The sequence below is a fragment of the Anguilla rostrata genome, chromosome 1 (genome assembly GCF_018555375.3).
Source record: "Anguilla rostrata isolate EN2019 chromosome 1, ASM1855537v3, whole genome shotgun sequence".
Lineage (NCBI taxonomy): Eukaryota > Metazoa > Chordata > Actinopteri > Anguilliformes > Anguillidae > Anguilla > Anguilla rostrata.
Genome location: NC_057933.1, coordinates 7,810,541 through 7,826,725, shown reverse-complemented (window position 1 = coordinate 7,826,725; position 16,185 = coordinate 7,810,541). Strand labels below are relative to the sequence as shown.

General features: G+C 51.9%; 1 long non-coding RNA gene across 1 annotated transcript in view; it reads left to right on the top strand.

The window, feature by feature from the left end:
• Nucleotides 1-628: 628 nt before the first annotated feature.
• Nucleotides 629-16,185, top strand: part of LOC135240403 (uncharacterized) — a 60,099-nt gene continuing 44,542 nt past the window's right edge. Inside the window, exon 1 of the long non-coding RNA XR_010325686.1 lies at nt 629-1,396. This is a non-coding gene — a long non-coding RNA (uncharacterized LOC135240403). The remainder of the gene's footprint in view (nt 1,397-16,185) is intronic.

Here is a 16,185-nt window from a genome sequence, read left to right as displayed (position 1 = left end):
GAAAAAAAAACAGCTAAAATCGAACCCAGGACCTCCTTACTGTGAGTGCTACCCACTGCACCACCATGCCCCCCTTAGCAATAACCATACAAATCAAAGGCACATCAGTATGATAAGGCCAGTTAAAAGCCATAGATGGGATGCTGTTTTTGTGGGGAAAAGGGTTCTGGCTCCTGTGTAAGTGGCAGGCCATATACCACCCAGCTTAGTTCTGAGCTGAAAAAAGAAAAAGATCCATAACTTCAAAACTATGGTTGCCTTTTGTTACAGTACATCTAATATGCGTATAATTAATGGAGCCTTTTAGGAGACAATTTCAATGATCTTGAGGAAATTGAATACCAAAGTACTGTACTCATGCTTGCTTTTTATCCATTACCAGTATGAACCAAAATGGTAAATGCAACATAATGCAATCTGTTCTGGTAATGTGACCTTTTCAATAACGATGGGTCTGTAAACATGGATCAATAGAGCCTTCGAGAAGGAGAGCGAGAAGAACGCGTGAATATTTTTGAGCAAGGCTTTCAACTTGAACAGTATCTGAATAGATTTGATTTTAAATGTTACTCCTGAACTGGATAACTGAGGGAAAATATAATTAGGCAAAAATACACTATTAAATTAAAGCATAAAAAACCTGTCTATCTAAGGGTTTTAATATTGTGTTGTTTAAAGATAGTGTCATATGCATTACCTGCTAAGACACACTTCAGAAATTTACACCCCGAAATACTCGCAGATTTTTCCAATTAATTTGTCGCACAGTTGTCAGGGTGGAACTGTATTCCACTGCCCTCTTGTGGTTAACTTAAGTTTTTCAAATGTGTGTTCTAGTGTAGTTCCCACAGTTAAATTGCGATTTTCTCATTATTTTCCTACTCTAGACTCCGTATTTGTTTACGGACACCAACAAGACTGGATAACGATCGGAGCTAACGTGCAAATGGAGCGTTTCCTTATAAAGACTAAGGTTGGGGTTTTTAGATTCTGGTGTTCATGTTCTGCTTCCTGTGAGCATTGTCATACCGTCGTTTTATCGACCAGTTGTCAGTAATTAAGAAGCCCCCGTGGTCGCATTTCATGAGCAGTTCATCATCGGTCATCCCCATCATGGCAGATCAATTTGTATCATTGCCGTCACCTAAAAAAAAAAAAAAAGGAAGTCTTTATGATGTCATTCATATTTCAGCCACTGGGAGGAGCTCTAGGCTGGGCTATGAAATGGCACATACTGCGATTCACTAAGTACAAGAAATTACCTCTATTTTACCGCTTAATTTTCGAAATAAATGTGGAGTTTTTATAGTTTAAGTTTTCTAAAAATAAATTTGGAACCTACATTGCCCATGCACCTGAATGTGAAACTTGGGTTTCCGCTGATGTGCCGCATAAGGTAGGCCTAAAAATTGTTTACATACTGATGTGTTCAAATTGTCTGAGTGGTGGTTGGGTGCGTTTGTCGACTTATCAGATTCGCCTCGAGTATATTTTCTGCACGGTCTGATATCTGTTTTCATCTATGAGTTCAGTATTCGTAACAGATGCCAACATTTAGAATTAGTTCTCATACGGTAGCATTACCCGCAGGTAAGGTACCTCTTTTATTCTCTTTCTGTGTGGGAAAAGTACACCCGGGGAGCAAGTAAAAAATGTTTTTTTAAATGAATATTTTTTATTTGTACACGGTACGTTGTATACTGTGGTACGTTTGTTTTGCCCACTTTGAACTGACCAGAAACCAAGGCTAACGAGTGCCTTGAAATAGTGTTTGAGGCTGTGGCCACTCAATTCTGGACTGTCTGTCAGAGGCCCTGCACTGTAAAATGGAGGTGCCACACATTGTTTTGCAAGAAAAAAACCTGTCTGTAAAGGTAATACGGTACTAGAGAGGTTTAAATTGTCAAAAAAGTAAAAAGAGATTGATGTCCATTGATGATGTATTCTGATAGTATTGTAACCATAGCAACATGTGCCAGACCTTGCCACTCACACACACACATATCAAAGTCCCAAACCATACCATATGGTCTGAAAAATATGCAGAACTTAAACTCTGTTTTTAAAATGAAGTTAAGGACCTATTAAAGTAACACTGTAGAGTACAGGGATCCATGGGAGTGGATATAATATAGCCCAAATATAGAAATATAGCCTAAATTCTGACACTTGTCTTTCTGTAGCGAACAAAGTTGCATCTCATTCACACTCCCATTATCGTGCTAAAGTCTGCATCAGCTCTTCACAAAAACTCTGAGAAACGTTTTCTTTGGTTGTGTCCTTGAGCTATGAGAACAACAAGGAGAGTCATTCCCTGTTAATTGTGTGTGTGTGTGTGTGTGTGTCTGTGTGTGAGTAAGTGTGTGTGTCTCTCTGTGTCTGTCTGCATGTCTGTGAGAGTGAGAGCGGTGTGTGTGTGTGCGCGCGTGTGTGTGTGTGAGAGAGAGAGAGAGAGAAAGAAAGTGTGTGTGTGTGTGTGTGAGAGAGAGAGAGTGAGTGAGAGAGAAACGATAGTTTGCCATGCCTGAGGGAGTGGAACAGTACTGTTTCTCTTCTGCTTGTTGATGGCAGACTCAATGGTGGGTTAAATTAAATTAAAACAAAGCTGATTAAAAAGCATGTGTTACTGTGTTTGGAGACTGTCTGGTCCGATGTAACACAGTCTGCAGCACTGATAGTTTCTTCTGGATGGCTTTGCCCACCTTGGATCTGTTGATGGTGCAGTACCCCTGCCATACCACTAGATGGCTCTTTTTCCCTGCAGAACGCTCTTGTCATGTCGCTAGGGTTCTGTTCTGTAAGACAGCGTGTTGTGTAGCAGCTGGGAGTTTGGCTCCAGTCAAGAGTATAACATGTTACTGATTTTAAAAAACTGCAAAATCATCTGGTAGTACCTCAAAGAATTACATTTCCATGCTGTGTGCTTCATTACAGTTTCTTATTTTAGCTCAGATTTGTCTAATTTTGTTTGGAAAGGCAACTGCTCTACCGTGAGTGTATGTATCACCTGCCGTGAGTGTATGGCCGTGTTTGGTTTGGTATTTTAACCGGAACAGGTTGCTTTTAGTAAAACGCGTATTATTAGTGTTGCGGAGGGAAGTTATTTGTGTCTGCTCCGGTTATGTGCTCGTTTGCGCAGTATTGAACATGCTATGTAGGTGGCCTTGTGAGAAACGCAATCATTGTATTTCACTCTGACAGAAACGGGCCCTAAGGAGGTGACACTCGAGATTGCGGCCCACACTCTGATCCCGCTGCTGACGTTGTCTCGCTCGCTCGCTCGCTCGCCCGCGCACGCACACACAGGGCCTGATGGGACGGAACGCACACAGGCGCCACGCCCGTTGAGCAAGGTTCACGGCTCTTCCAGGTAAGACGGATTGATTTGCATAAAGCAGTTGAGCTGAAGGTACAAAAAAACCGCTCCAAAGGTTGGGCCAGTTCTGTGTGTGTGTGTGTGTGTTTTTTTTGCGCTACGAACCGTTAGCTCAATGCCCCCGCCTTCCCACTTGACTCCTTCGTACCCGGTGACGGTAGTCGTAGAATCGATTGGTCGGCCAGTTCTGCAGAACGAAACGTTTGTGGTTGCTTGTGCCATCATACCGATCTGCATACAAGTCAATCATTCTTGAGTCATAGTCATGCGCTAGGTCGAGACTGGCTAACTCAATACAAGGCTGCATACTGAAAAACATCCAGCTACTATCATTTCCTAATCCTCAGCTTTGCTCATTCACAGTGCTAGTTAAGGAATATTCTTTTAATGAAGTTCAACATGTCTTAATCATGTCCATGACATTGATGTTCTGTACAATAGTCCTTGGTATTAATGGTATATGTAATTTTTTCTTTGTTGTTGTTGTTGTTGTTGTTGTTGTAGCAGCTAGGCAAGTTGTAACCAGCAACCATTTTTTGATGTAGAAACTTGTCAGAACAGCAGTCTGCCCATCTTTCAACGGTCTCCAGACTGCACCACGACGAGTGCCAATCTATCCCAGAACTATCTGGGGCTTATTGAACTTGCAGCCGCTCGCGATCACTGGTGCGCTCTGTGGTTGACGTCACAACGCTTTTACAGTCGGCTGTTTCGCCGCACGTCGCTTGTGTGCCGATATGATTACTGTGCCATTACTGCGTACGGTGAAACTTTGGTTTCTATTGCGCTGCGGCAGATGTGTGTGTGCGTATCGGTGTGTGTGTGTGTGGTGATGTGTGCAATCGTGTTGTGTGTGTTGTGTGTGCGTATGGGTGTGTGTGTGTGTGTGTGTATGTTTGTGGGGTGTGTGTGCGTATCGGTGTGTGGTGTGTGTGTGTGTGTGTGTGTGTGTGTGTGTGCGTATCGGTGTGTGTGTGTGGTGTGTATGTGTGTGTGTGTGTGTGTGTGTGTCGGTGTGTGTGTGTGTGTGTGTGTGTGTGTGTCGGTGTGTGTGTATGAGTGTGTGTGTGTGCATATCGGTGTATGTGAGTGTGTGTGTGTGTGTGTATGTGTGTGTGTGTGTGTGTTGCTGTCGGTTGACTCTGGGTGAGTAACGCGCTGATCTGAACAGCGGTCGGCTGTGTGACGTGCCCGGTGTCACAGGCGGGGTGTGGGGTAATCGCTGCCCGTCGGCGATGACTGACGGCGTGTTACCCCGCCGGCGTTGAGGGAGCCCCTGCACGCACGTACACGCCTGGCGGCGGGGAGGGGGGGGGGCGGGGGGGTTAGCAGGAATTAACCCCATTGAAGAGTTGGTTTTTTGCTTTCAGTCACCAGCAGTGATTGTTACATCAGCGTTAGAATGTTCAGTTAAGAACATTCTAATCACACGTTTGTGATGTCACACCTTGAAGGGTTAAGAACTGAAAAATGAAAGCTCACCCAAACCCTGCAGGGCACCAGAAGGCGAGGGACAGGTGAGGGTGGTAGCGCTTGGGGCTGGGGGGTGAGTTTATGGGGGTTGTCTCAGTGCTGGGTGAAAGGGTCAGTTTGGGGCGAACCCCCCGATGATGCAGGCCCGTGCGAGTCTGGGACAGCGGCGTTGACCCCGCCCTGTGGGCTTCGTTACCGCGGGCGCAGTCCGGTTGCCTAGCAGCGCAGCAGCGCCGCATGCCGCAGCCCCTCATTCTGCATTAGCTTGGTGCAGTAAGGTGGCGTGCAGTGAAATCAGCTGAGAGAATGCGCTGGAATTAGTGTGTGAACAGAGAAATAACTTGCGGTGCTGAGCAGCCCTGCTAAGCGGAGTTGAGCGGTGTTGAGCATCGCTGAGCGGGGTTGAGCGGCCCTGTTGAGCGGCCCTATTGAGCGGTGTTGAGCGGGCCCTGTTGAGCGGTGTTCAGTGGCCCTGCTGAGCGGTGTTGAGCGGCCCTGCTGAGCGGTGTTCAGTAGTGTTGAGCGGTGTTGAGCTGGCCCTGCTGAGCGGTGTTCAGTAGTGTTGAGCGGTGTTGAGCGGTGTTGAGCGGTGTTCAGTAGTGTTGAGCGGTGTTGAGCGGTGTTCAGTAGTGTTGAGCGGTGTTCAGTAGTGTTGAGCGGTGTTCAGTAGTGTTGAGCGGGCCCTGTTGAGTGGTGTTCAGTAGTGTTGAGCGGTGTTGAGCGGTGTTCAGTAGTGTTGAGCGGTGTTGAGCGGGCCCTGCTGAATGTGGGTCAGTCCGTCGCCTGGGCGGCTCCTCTAGCAGCCCGTCCCTCAGCGCTCTGACAGCCCCGGTATGAGCTCACCTGGGCCGGGGCGTGTCCCCGCCACGCTCCGCCGCACCTGTGAGGGGCCGGTCACGGGCCCGCGCCTCCCAACGGGGGCCGCCCGCCGCGGGCGCACCTCGCCCTGCACCTCACCTCGCCCCCCTTTGTCTCCGCTTGGCGGTAAAGTGTAACGTGAATACGTGTTTTTTCCCCGCTCTGTGATTTGTGTGAGTGTGCGTGTGTGTGTGTGAGTGTGTGTCTTGAATAGACTCCAGCACAATGAAGCAACAGCGAGAGCCTCTCGGCAGGATCGAGCCAGTACCAACAAGACCCCGCTTCCACGTCTTTGGGGCTTTCTGCGTGTGAATGTAATGTGTGTGTGTGCAGGTGCTTGTGTATGTGTGCATGCGCTTATGTGTGCGTGCGTGCGTGCGTGCGTGTGCTTGTATGTGTATGTGTGTGAGTGTGTGCGTGTGTGTGCGTGTGTGTGAGTGTGTGCGTGTGTGCGAGTGTGTGCGAGTGTGTGCGTGTGTGTGAGTGTGTGTGAGTGTGTGCGTCTGTGTGTGTGTGTGCATGTGTGTGTGTGTGTGAGTGTGTGTGTGTGTGAGTGTGTGTGTGTGTGTGTGTGTGTGTGTGCGTGCGTGTGTGTGTGTGTGTGTGTGTGTGCTGTGTGCGTGTGTGCATGTGTGCGTGTGTGCATGTGTGTGTGTGTGCAGTGTGTGTGTGGCATGTGTGTATGAGTGCATGTGTGTGTGTGTGTGTGTGTGTGTGTGTAGTACTCCCGCATGTCTTTATTCGGCCTTGGCCTGCGTTCAGTGTTCAGTGTTCAGTGTAAGTGTTCGTGGTGTTGCTGGTGTGTCAGTCAGTGCACGTTGAGTTTGTAGTTCGGGACCAGTGGAGCAGGGGACAGCTTCATGCTACATCGAGGGGGAAATGAATTGTGGTACTGACTGAAGCAGGAAGGCTACGTTTCTCTGCGCTCTCTCGACCGTGCTCTTTCAAATGCGGGCCAGAAGAAGAAAAAAGAAGAAGAAAAATAAAGAACTGGGGATGGTGAAAGCACTTGACGAGGGGGGGAATAAAAAAAAAGCAGTAAATCAGAAAGCTGTCACATTTCGGAGAGAAGCATCCAGAAAATTCCTCTAAGGGTTTTCAGGCAGAGGACGCAGCATTTCTGATGTCTCATCACGTGAACGTCGTCATCAAGATATTGCGGCGTCAAATTTGTGGTGTTGAAATTGCGTGGTGTAGTTCCTCTTATTAACCCTTTGAAGAGTACGTTTTTGGAGTGTTTTTTTTCCCGAAGTCATTCTATGTCAGTGTTCTAGAACTCCACTGCGCTCAGTGGCCAGTAGCCATTGTTACATCAGCACTAGGATGTTCAGTTAAGAACATTCTAATCACGTGTTTGTGATCGTACACCTTTAAGGGTTAAACTGTAGAACTGTTAGCCTTCGCGGTGCACACCTGCCTGCCTGCCTGTCCATCCGTCTGTCTGTTTGTCCGTTTGTGTGGTTGAACCATAGCAACCCTCTGTCCTTGTGGTGCAGTGCTTTGCTCAAGGCCGCTGGTGTGACCTCGTCTGTGTTCTCCTGTCTCGGCTGACAGTGTGGTTTTTTTAAAAACTTGCCTGGAAAACCTGTGCAGTTGCAGTCCATTCGCTGTCCTCTCTTGTTTTGTGTGCTCGCTACCTTCCTGAAATGTATACCCCCCTGTCCCGCAGCACCTGTGCTCCCACTCACTGCAGGTGCACCGGAAAGGGACGTGGGGGGGTCCCCACTTTTGACCTCCTCGCTTTTGTTTTTAACGTAAGCAAGTCTCTCAGCACTGATAAGTCAGTGTTATAAACGAGAAGTTATGCTTCTGAATGTGTTGCCTGCCCGCTTCTGTTGTCCACTCCTATTATTTGCCCTCTCCCACCCCCCACATGTTTTTCTCTGTGTTTCGACCCCCCCCAGTTGTGAAATGAATCCAGTGAGCTTGCCTTGTGATTGCATACCACACATTTCCTTTTGTTATATTCACATTCAGAGCAAACAATAACACAAAGATATCTCAAAAAAAACAAACAAAAATGCATGCTGGCAACTTCCAAGGCTCAACTGAAGTGCCCCCCCCCACCCTCCCAAATGTATACCCACATCCCCCAACCCATCACCCACAACCTCTACCCATCACCCCCCACCCTCTACCCGAACAGAACACTCATAGCTCAGCCTCCTATGGAATCCTAGTGACTGCTTTTTTGACTGATTATTCTCCCTGCTAGCAGCACCATGTCAGCCATCAGCGCACATGTTAGCCACCATGTTAGCCACCAGTGCCATGTTAGCCACCATGTCAGCCATCAGCGCACATGTTAGCTACCATGTTAGCACCCAGCTCCATTTTAGCCACCATGTTAGCCACCAGCGCCATGTTAGCGACCATGTTAGCCACCATGTTAGCACCCAGTGCCATGTTAGCCACCATGTTAGCCACCAGCGCCATGTTAGCGACCATGTTAGCCACCAGTGCCATGTTAGCCACCATGTTAGCACCCAGCACCATGTTAGCCACCATGTTAGCCACCAGTGTCATGTTAGCCGCCAGCGAACGCTCAGAATGAAGAGCTAACTGTCTGTCCTTGGATGGCCACGCAGGTGGGAAACGCAGTTTGGAGTGTGTGTGCTTGTTTGACTTCGCTGGGGTTACGTGTAACCGGTTCTGTAGGGGCTCCTGTTGTTTTCCATATGCGAACGCTTAACAGTTAAACAGCAGCAAATTTAAAATGTAAATCTTTTGTTTATCTTTCTTTTTGTTGCTTACATGACACCGTTGATACAGTTGGTGGGCGTGTGTGTGCACGTGTGTGTGTGTGTGTGTTTTAAAACCCTGGACAGGGTTCCACACCCCTGGAAGCATGCTGTGCTTGCATAACTGTTGTGGCTTATCTCAGTTCGTCATTTGCATACGCTGTTGATGCTACGCCACACTGCTTTGCATTTTTACTGCAGCTTTTCAGCTGTGATCTGCCGGTGATAGGAGCAATATGTCATCTTTTGTAAACAGCTGCATCTGCAGCTTTTGTTTGTCAGTCCACATTCGTACATTTCAGTACTTCTAATCGCAGAAAAATGCCGTCTTGTTTACCAAGAACTCTGGCTGAAATTCTGCTGACTAGTCAATGTTTTATTTCTTGTCAAAAGCCCGGTTTTGAGTAAATGAGTATTCTGACTGCAGTGCATCCTGGGATAACCGGGAAAATTAATGCTGGATTTAAAAATGCCAGTCTGTACAGGATACGAATGTGAAATGTGTTTTTAATGCACCTAATGATTTAGCAGGAGTTCCCAGCCCTGGTCCCGGAGAAACACTTGTGAAGCGCTTACTGTAAAAGGAAAATGGCCGCGTAAATAAACACAGTTAGATTTGTTGCTGACATTAAGGTGAAAACCCTGCGGGTCCTGTGGCTGCGCAGGATCAGGCTTGTTGACCCGTGACATTTCAGCGTATGTATTTTCGCGGCGGGGGTGGAAAGATTGCCCCGGTTTTTGTGACGGTGAACGATAAAGAGGAAGCTGGTGGTTCTGAGGCATTGTTTAGGAACGTCTTGCACTTCGCCAGCTGAGCTGGAGAGAGGTTCGAGGAGTGACAGAGGGGATTATGGGTAATTACGCGTGATGGAGCGAGCGCTCGCGGCCGTCCCCCGTTCTGCCGAGGAGGCGGGGCTTGGCGTCTCTGCCAGAGATTAGCGCGGGTTAGCTACGGCTTCAGGCTGCCTGCACTTAAGGGGCGGGTGTGAGAAAGCCTTCAGGGCCAAGGTGTGTGTGTGTGTGTGTGTGTGTGTGTGTGTGTGTGTGTGTTGTGTGTGTGTGTGTGTGTGTGTGTGTTTGTGTGTGTGTGTGTGTGTGTGTTTTTTTTCTTTTCAATTAACAACCCCCCTCCTCCCCCCCTTCCCCCAGTCTGCAGTGACAGGTACTACCTTCCACCCACCCACGCTAACCCCTCCGGTCCACAATGACAGGTACTACCACCCACTACTACCACACCTTTCCCCTCCAGGTTAGGGACTCTGAAAGCCGCTGAAAGAAAAGGTGGCCTGAAAATGTCGGGGAGGGGGGGGGGTTGGTTGGTGCCCACAAGGAGCTCCGAAGGACAAGGAGAGCGACCTTCCGGTACGATAGCCCCTGTGGGCGGGGCCGTCCAGCCGCACGCTCTGTCGCCGCGCGCTAAAGAAGCCCCTCCCGGTAAGGCTCTGCACCGTGGGTGCGGACGGACGTGCTGGAGCGGGACGTGCGTTTGGGGTCCGTTTGGCCTCCGGGCGGCACGGCAGGGGAAGAAAACGACGAGGCGTGGCCCGGAAGGGGGCGGGGCCCGAGTGGAGGCGCGGTCCGGGACGCCCTGCGGGGATCTGGCGGACTCTCTGTGGGCTGTTGGCGGCTGCGGCGCTGTCTCCGTTTGTTCTGCTGAGCGGTGACCGTGTGTGGGGTTCGTGTGCCGTTGCACTTGGGAAAATCTATCGCTGTGGAACGGAGCGGGCGAGAGAGGATGTCCAGCTGGATTTTTTTTTTTAGGAGGGGGGCATTTGGAGGTGGGGGCTACACCGCCCCGCCCCCCCCCCCCCCAGACCGCGGTTCGTCCGGGGGATCGTGCTTTGAAACTGAGTCCACCGGGCCCCCTGAGGGACCGGCCGGCTTGAATAGGCACAGATGTGGCGTGGGTCAGGGTGCGAGCCGGGCGGACAGGACGTCCCGGTGAGGGGGGGGGGGGGGGGGGTACAGGTGGCCGAGTGCCCGTCAGGAGGAGACGCGGGACGTAGGTATCACGAGCCGCGTGATTGGCCGGCCTTTGTGGCGAGCGTCCCGGACGCTGCTGACGTCTGAGCGGAGACCCGATCTGGGCCCTTTTTAAATGGCCGCTTTGTCCCGCGGAGAACGCGGACGCGCTCTGTTCCTGTTTGGGGGACCTGATTTACGACACTGGCGTGCCTCGCTCCCCCCCCCCCCCGACCCCACCCCACCCTCCCCGCAGGCAGAGATGATGTCAGCTGGGGGCTCAAAGGGTCACTTGCCAAAGTGGGGGGGGCGGAAGAAACCTAAAAAACCCTTGTCTCCAGAGCACGTCCCAGACTGAGAGCAGTGCCCATTTCCCGCTCTCTGTGGGCTGTGAAATATGGTAACGGCTGCTGGCAGCGGGGAAAAACAAGTGGAGTTATTAAAATGAATGGCTGTGTATCTGCTTGGGTTTGGTCCTGGTGGGGGTGGGGGTGGGGGTGGGGGTGGGAGTGGGAAGGGGGCAGGACTGAGCGGAACCTTCCCGCAGTCATACCCCGCCTAGAATGCCCCCCCCCCCCCCAGCCTGGCGACCACAGCCCCCCCCACCACCAGGGAGAGTTTTAAGTGTGATTTGGGCTTCATGCCCCTCCTGCTGTTTTATTTGGGGGTGGTGGGGTGCAGGCGGGGGCTGGCGGGGGGCGGGCGGGGGTGCAGTACCCCCATGGGCGGGCTCTGTGCCAGCGTTGTGCCAGACACTGCTCTGGGGCACCGACCCGCCTTGCATTTTAACTAGCTCTGCTTGGCTTCTTAGAAAAGGTCCCTTTTAAAATCCCTTTTCAAGGAAGCCATAACTTTTCAGGCTGAACGCGGGGACTTTGCATCCCAGTGAACCTGACGTCAGTGTGGGGGGGTGGCGGGGGCGGGGGGGGCTGAAACCCAGGAGAGTCTGACCAGCGCTCGTTATGAGTCTCGGCACGTCGGTGGACCTGGAACCGGGCATGGCTTTTTTTCTGGTTACACGCGAAGTCTCTCTTTTTTTCTCCCTTTATTTTTCTCTTTTTCTCTTTCACTCTTTCTCTCTTGCTCTATCTCTAGATAATGTCAACAGGCCTCAAAGTATAAAAAAAAAAAAAAAAAAAAACAGCCTTCAGCGGTATCACAGATTTACACAGTGTGTCAGAAGGGTTTGTGGTCGGATCTCGAACTGAAAGAGACTCTTTCAGCCAGTGTATGGCAGGAGAATAAGCATTCAGACAAGGAAGGGAGGAAGTTTAGGGTCTACGAGCCCTAGCAGTGGTTAAAATATATGGCGACATATAGAAACTACCACAAAAGCCTAGATTGTGTCTCTAAAACTGAAAATAAAGACGAAATGGAAAGCACCCCAACCACAGATCACTAAACGCTGATATTGGGGTAATTTCCCAGCATGCTTTCTTTATCAGGGAGTAAGGGGAGGAATTACTTGTCTTCTGAGAAGGCAAGTTGTGCATGTCATTGTGGACCTCAGAAAAAGGAGGCCATAACCCACAGTGTGAGGAGAACAATGGGGGGGCGTGGGGGCTGTAACTGGGCTCACTTCCTGGAGGGGAGGGCCACAAATATCTGCTTTTTTTGGTTTTTGTGTTGTATTTTTAAAATGAGCGCCCAGTGTAGTCGGGACACAAGGTGTGGGGACCGTATCTGGCCCATTTCAGCTAAAACACATCGTCTTAAATTGATCAGTTATGTGTTAAAACGCTCCCAGAAATGAGCAGGACGCGTGGCCCTCCAGGACCGACCGGTGTCTGTCCATCTCAGCCGTCCTGGTACTTACCAAACCACAGGAAATCACAGTGCCTTTACCCAGAATATTTAATCTGAGAGTGCCCACCGTCGTCCCCCATTTCGCCTGCGCGTACACGCTCACCGGAGGGGCTGATATCGGAGGTTGATAAAGCGTTGGTGATTAATCAAGGAGGCCCAGGCGAACACAATCACACGGGGACGAACCGTTCCCTCCGTGCTGAGGAGTCCAGGCCGGGATGTTATGTAAGTGCGGAAGTGGGACGTGAATGCCGAAAATATTGGAATTTCGGAAAGTCGGACGCACTGTGAAAGGGAAAACCATGCACAGTCGTTGCAGGCACGTTGCATGCATTCACTCACACACACAGTGTATGTGTGTGTGCGTGTCTGTCAGTTCTCGCTGCATGTGCGTACGTGCGTGCATGTGCGTGTGTGTGCATGTGTGTGAGTGTACGTGTGTGTGTGTGTGCGTGCGTGCGTACATGCATACGTGTGTGTGTGTGTGCGTGCCTGCGTACATGCATGCGTGTGTGTGTGTGTGTGTGCGTGCATGTGTGTGCGTGTGTGCATGCATGCGTGTGTGTGTGTGTGTGTGTGTGTGTGTGTGAGTGTGTGTGTCTGTGTGTGTGTGTGTGTGTGTGTGTGTGTGTGTGTGTGTGTGTGTGTGTGTGTGTGTTTGTGTGCATGCGTGCGTGCATGCATGCGTGTGTGTGTGTGTGTGCGTGCATGTGTGTGCGTGTGTGTGTGCGTGCGTGTGCATGTGTGTGAGTGCGTACGTGCGTGTGTGCATGCATGCGTGTCTGTGTGTGTGTGTGTGTGTGTGTGTGTGTGTGTGTGTGTGTGTGTGTGTGCATGTGTGCACATGTTGCCACTCTGCCGGTTTACCCTGCAGCCACGACCTGAATCACACCTTCAACGGCCGCTGATCCAGAGCCTAATTCATTCAGAGACTCTGAGTGCTGTGGCACCTGAGGGAGAGGGGTGGAGGGGGGGGGGCCCTGCAGCCAGGGGGTGTCAAGATGGAGGACGAGGTGAGCCGTTTGGAAACAGCACACAGCAGAGCTTTTATCAGCTCACACAGAGCGCCAAATCATTCAAAGGGTTTCCAGAGTAATCCCTGTTTGTGCAGGTGTGCATAAATGTAGATGTGCGATTACGAAACTCGTCAAACATGCTTTGTTTTCTCAACCATTAGGGGGGGACCGTTGCCAGGGCAATAATAAGCTCTCCCAAGATTCAGAAAATTGCTAAAATTTCCTCTTTGGGTCACATGTAGAGTTAAGGTAATTTCTGGCCTGGGGGGGGGGGGGTACAATGGCAGCAGAAAAATGTGCAATTTATTTTTCAAACTTTGGATGTGAAGAGTGATGCTTGGCGTGTTCGCTATGAACGTTTTCGCGGCGTACAAACACGAACCTCTCCTGTGATTTAGCCTTCTCCATTCTGAGCCTGTCACTGTCTGAAAACCATTCAAAAAAAGTGTCCGTAACGTGCAATTATGAGGTTAGAAATGACTGACTGATATGAAGAAGTTGAGAGATTTCTGGGAAGATTTTGACAGGCTGAAATGGGACGGAGGTAAAACTGCACTCAATCTCTCTCTGTCTTACTCTCTCTCTCTCCTGCCAGTTGAGGAAGTAGCAGGTTACATGTGGTGATTATGAAATTTGGGGCCCTTAATGAGGACAGAGGAGAGAGAGGTGAGCCCGCTCTTAGGATGAGCCTAATTTGGGGGGGGGGACTGGGCCCGTGGGCCTGGAGCTGTTAGGACGCCATTTTGTGCAGTCATTTCAGAATTTTGTCAGTTTAAAAGTTACGCTCTGTTTTGTAACTGAACATCCCTCGCTCTCTCCCTCTCTTTCCCTTTCTCTTACCTTTCTTTTTTTCTCCCTCATCTCTCTCTTTCTCTCTCGCTCTCTCTCTCTACCTCTTTTCCTCTCTCTCAAATGCACACACACACACGCACACGCACGCACAGAGGGTGCATTTGGACATGCTCCCCTGGTTTCCTGTGTTCCACCGCAGCTTTTCGGTGGGGTCCGAGGGGCCTGGGGCCCTGGGGCCCCGGTGGCACACGCAGGAAGTGGCTGAGGGCCTCACCGCCGCCTGTTGAAAGACGGAAGGAACGGAGAGTCAAAGGCTTGTTTGGGTTTCTCTTTTAAAAAAAAAAAAAAAAAACAGGGTCGAATGCATGTACGTTAGCGTGAGCATTACATTAGCATTAGCGTGAAAGCCCCCGCTTGAGTCCTCTCTGTTGGCTTGGGACGCGGGCCTCAGTTTGGTTTGCGTAGCCCGACCACCGTCCAGGTTCAGTTACGTCTCCCCAGGGGAACTTCTTCTTCCTCCCAGCAGCTCTGATTTTAACAACAAAAAAAAAAATCATTTTACATCATGTCTGGGTTTTGAAAACATTTGCCCCCCCCTCCCCCCCCCCTTGTCATTAGGAAAATAGTCTGAGTTTTTCACGCTACGGCTGAGGAGTAGAAGTAGTCGCGGGGGTGTGCGTGGGCGGGTGAGGGACTGGTGGCAGGTGACTGGGTCGGGCTGTTCTGTGGGAACCAGGCCTCCTGTACCGAGCAAGGTGTGAAAAAAAAACCAAAACGAGATTCTGCACTCGGTGACCTTGATTTGGGGATATTTAATTGCAGTTCGAACGACGAGCGGCTCATCGCAGAAAGACAAAAGCGAGGCGGGACTCGTCTGAAGAAAGTAGGCCAACCCCGGTGCATCGTGGGTAAACGGTGGCACGAGGAGCTGCAGGTACCTGTCTGACGAGCTCCTGCCATTGTGCTGGTGCCAGCCAAGCAGAAAGAAAGAGCTCACACTCCCAACACACACCCATTAACTTCCGCCCCGCCCCCCCCTCCACCCCCAGGGCTTTCCCTCGACCGTGTTTACTCTCTATTGTGCGGTGGTTGCCTGTTCTAGATTCTGATTGGCCGAGAGCCAGTCACCAGACGAGAGGGGAGCGGAGTTCACAGGTATTGTGATATAACAGAGAGGGGGGTGGGGGGGTGGGGGGGGGGACGGGTTCGGGTTGAGCGCTCCCGACAAAGGGAACCTGAGTCGCCTCGAATTTCGCCATCGCCCCGTGTTTGTTTTCCTCCTCCCGTGATTGATTCTGTCTGCTCCCGGCCCCTCAGCCCCTCGGCCCCTCAGCCTGCCTGCCCTGTCATTAGGAGCGCGCTCCGCTCCGCCCCGCACTCGCTCCGCTCCGCCCCGCACTCGCTCCGCCCCGCACTCGGTCCGCTCTGCCCCGCACTCGGTCCGCTCCGCTCCGCCCCACACTCAGTCCGCTCTGCCCCGCACTCGGTCCGCTCCGCCCCGCACTCGCTCCGCTCTGCCCCACACTCGGTCCGCTCCGCCCCGCACTCGGTCCGCTCCGCCCCGCACTCGCTCCGCTCTGCCCCACACTCGGTCCGCTCCGCTCCGCCCCACACTCGGTCCACTCTGCCCCGCACTCGGTCCCGCTCCGCCCCGCACTCGCTCCGCTCTGCCCCACACTCGGTCCGCTCCGCTCCGCCCCACACTCGGTCCACTCTGCCCCGCACTCGGTCCGCTCCGCCCCGCACTCGCTCCGCTCTGCCCCACACTCGGTCCGCTCCGCTCCGCCCCACACCCGGTCCGCTCTGCCCCACACTCGGTCCGCTCCGCTCCGCCCCACCCCGGTCCGCTCTGCCCCACACTCGGTCCGCTCCGCTCCGCCCCGCACTCGGTCCGCTCCGCTCCGCCCCGCACTCGGTCCGCTCCGCTCTGCCCCACACTCGCTCCGCTCCGCCCCGCACTCGCTCCGCTCTGCCCCACACTCGGTCCACTCTGCCCGCACTCGCTCCGCTCTGCCCCACACTCGGTCCGCTCCGCTCCGCCCCGCACTCGGTCCACTCTGCCCCGCACTCGGTCCGCTCTGCCCCACACTCGGTCCGCTCCGCTCCGCCCCACACCCGGTCCGCTCTGCCCCACACTCGGTCCGCTCCGCTCCGCCCCACA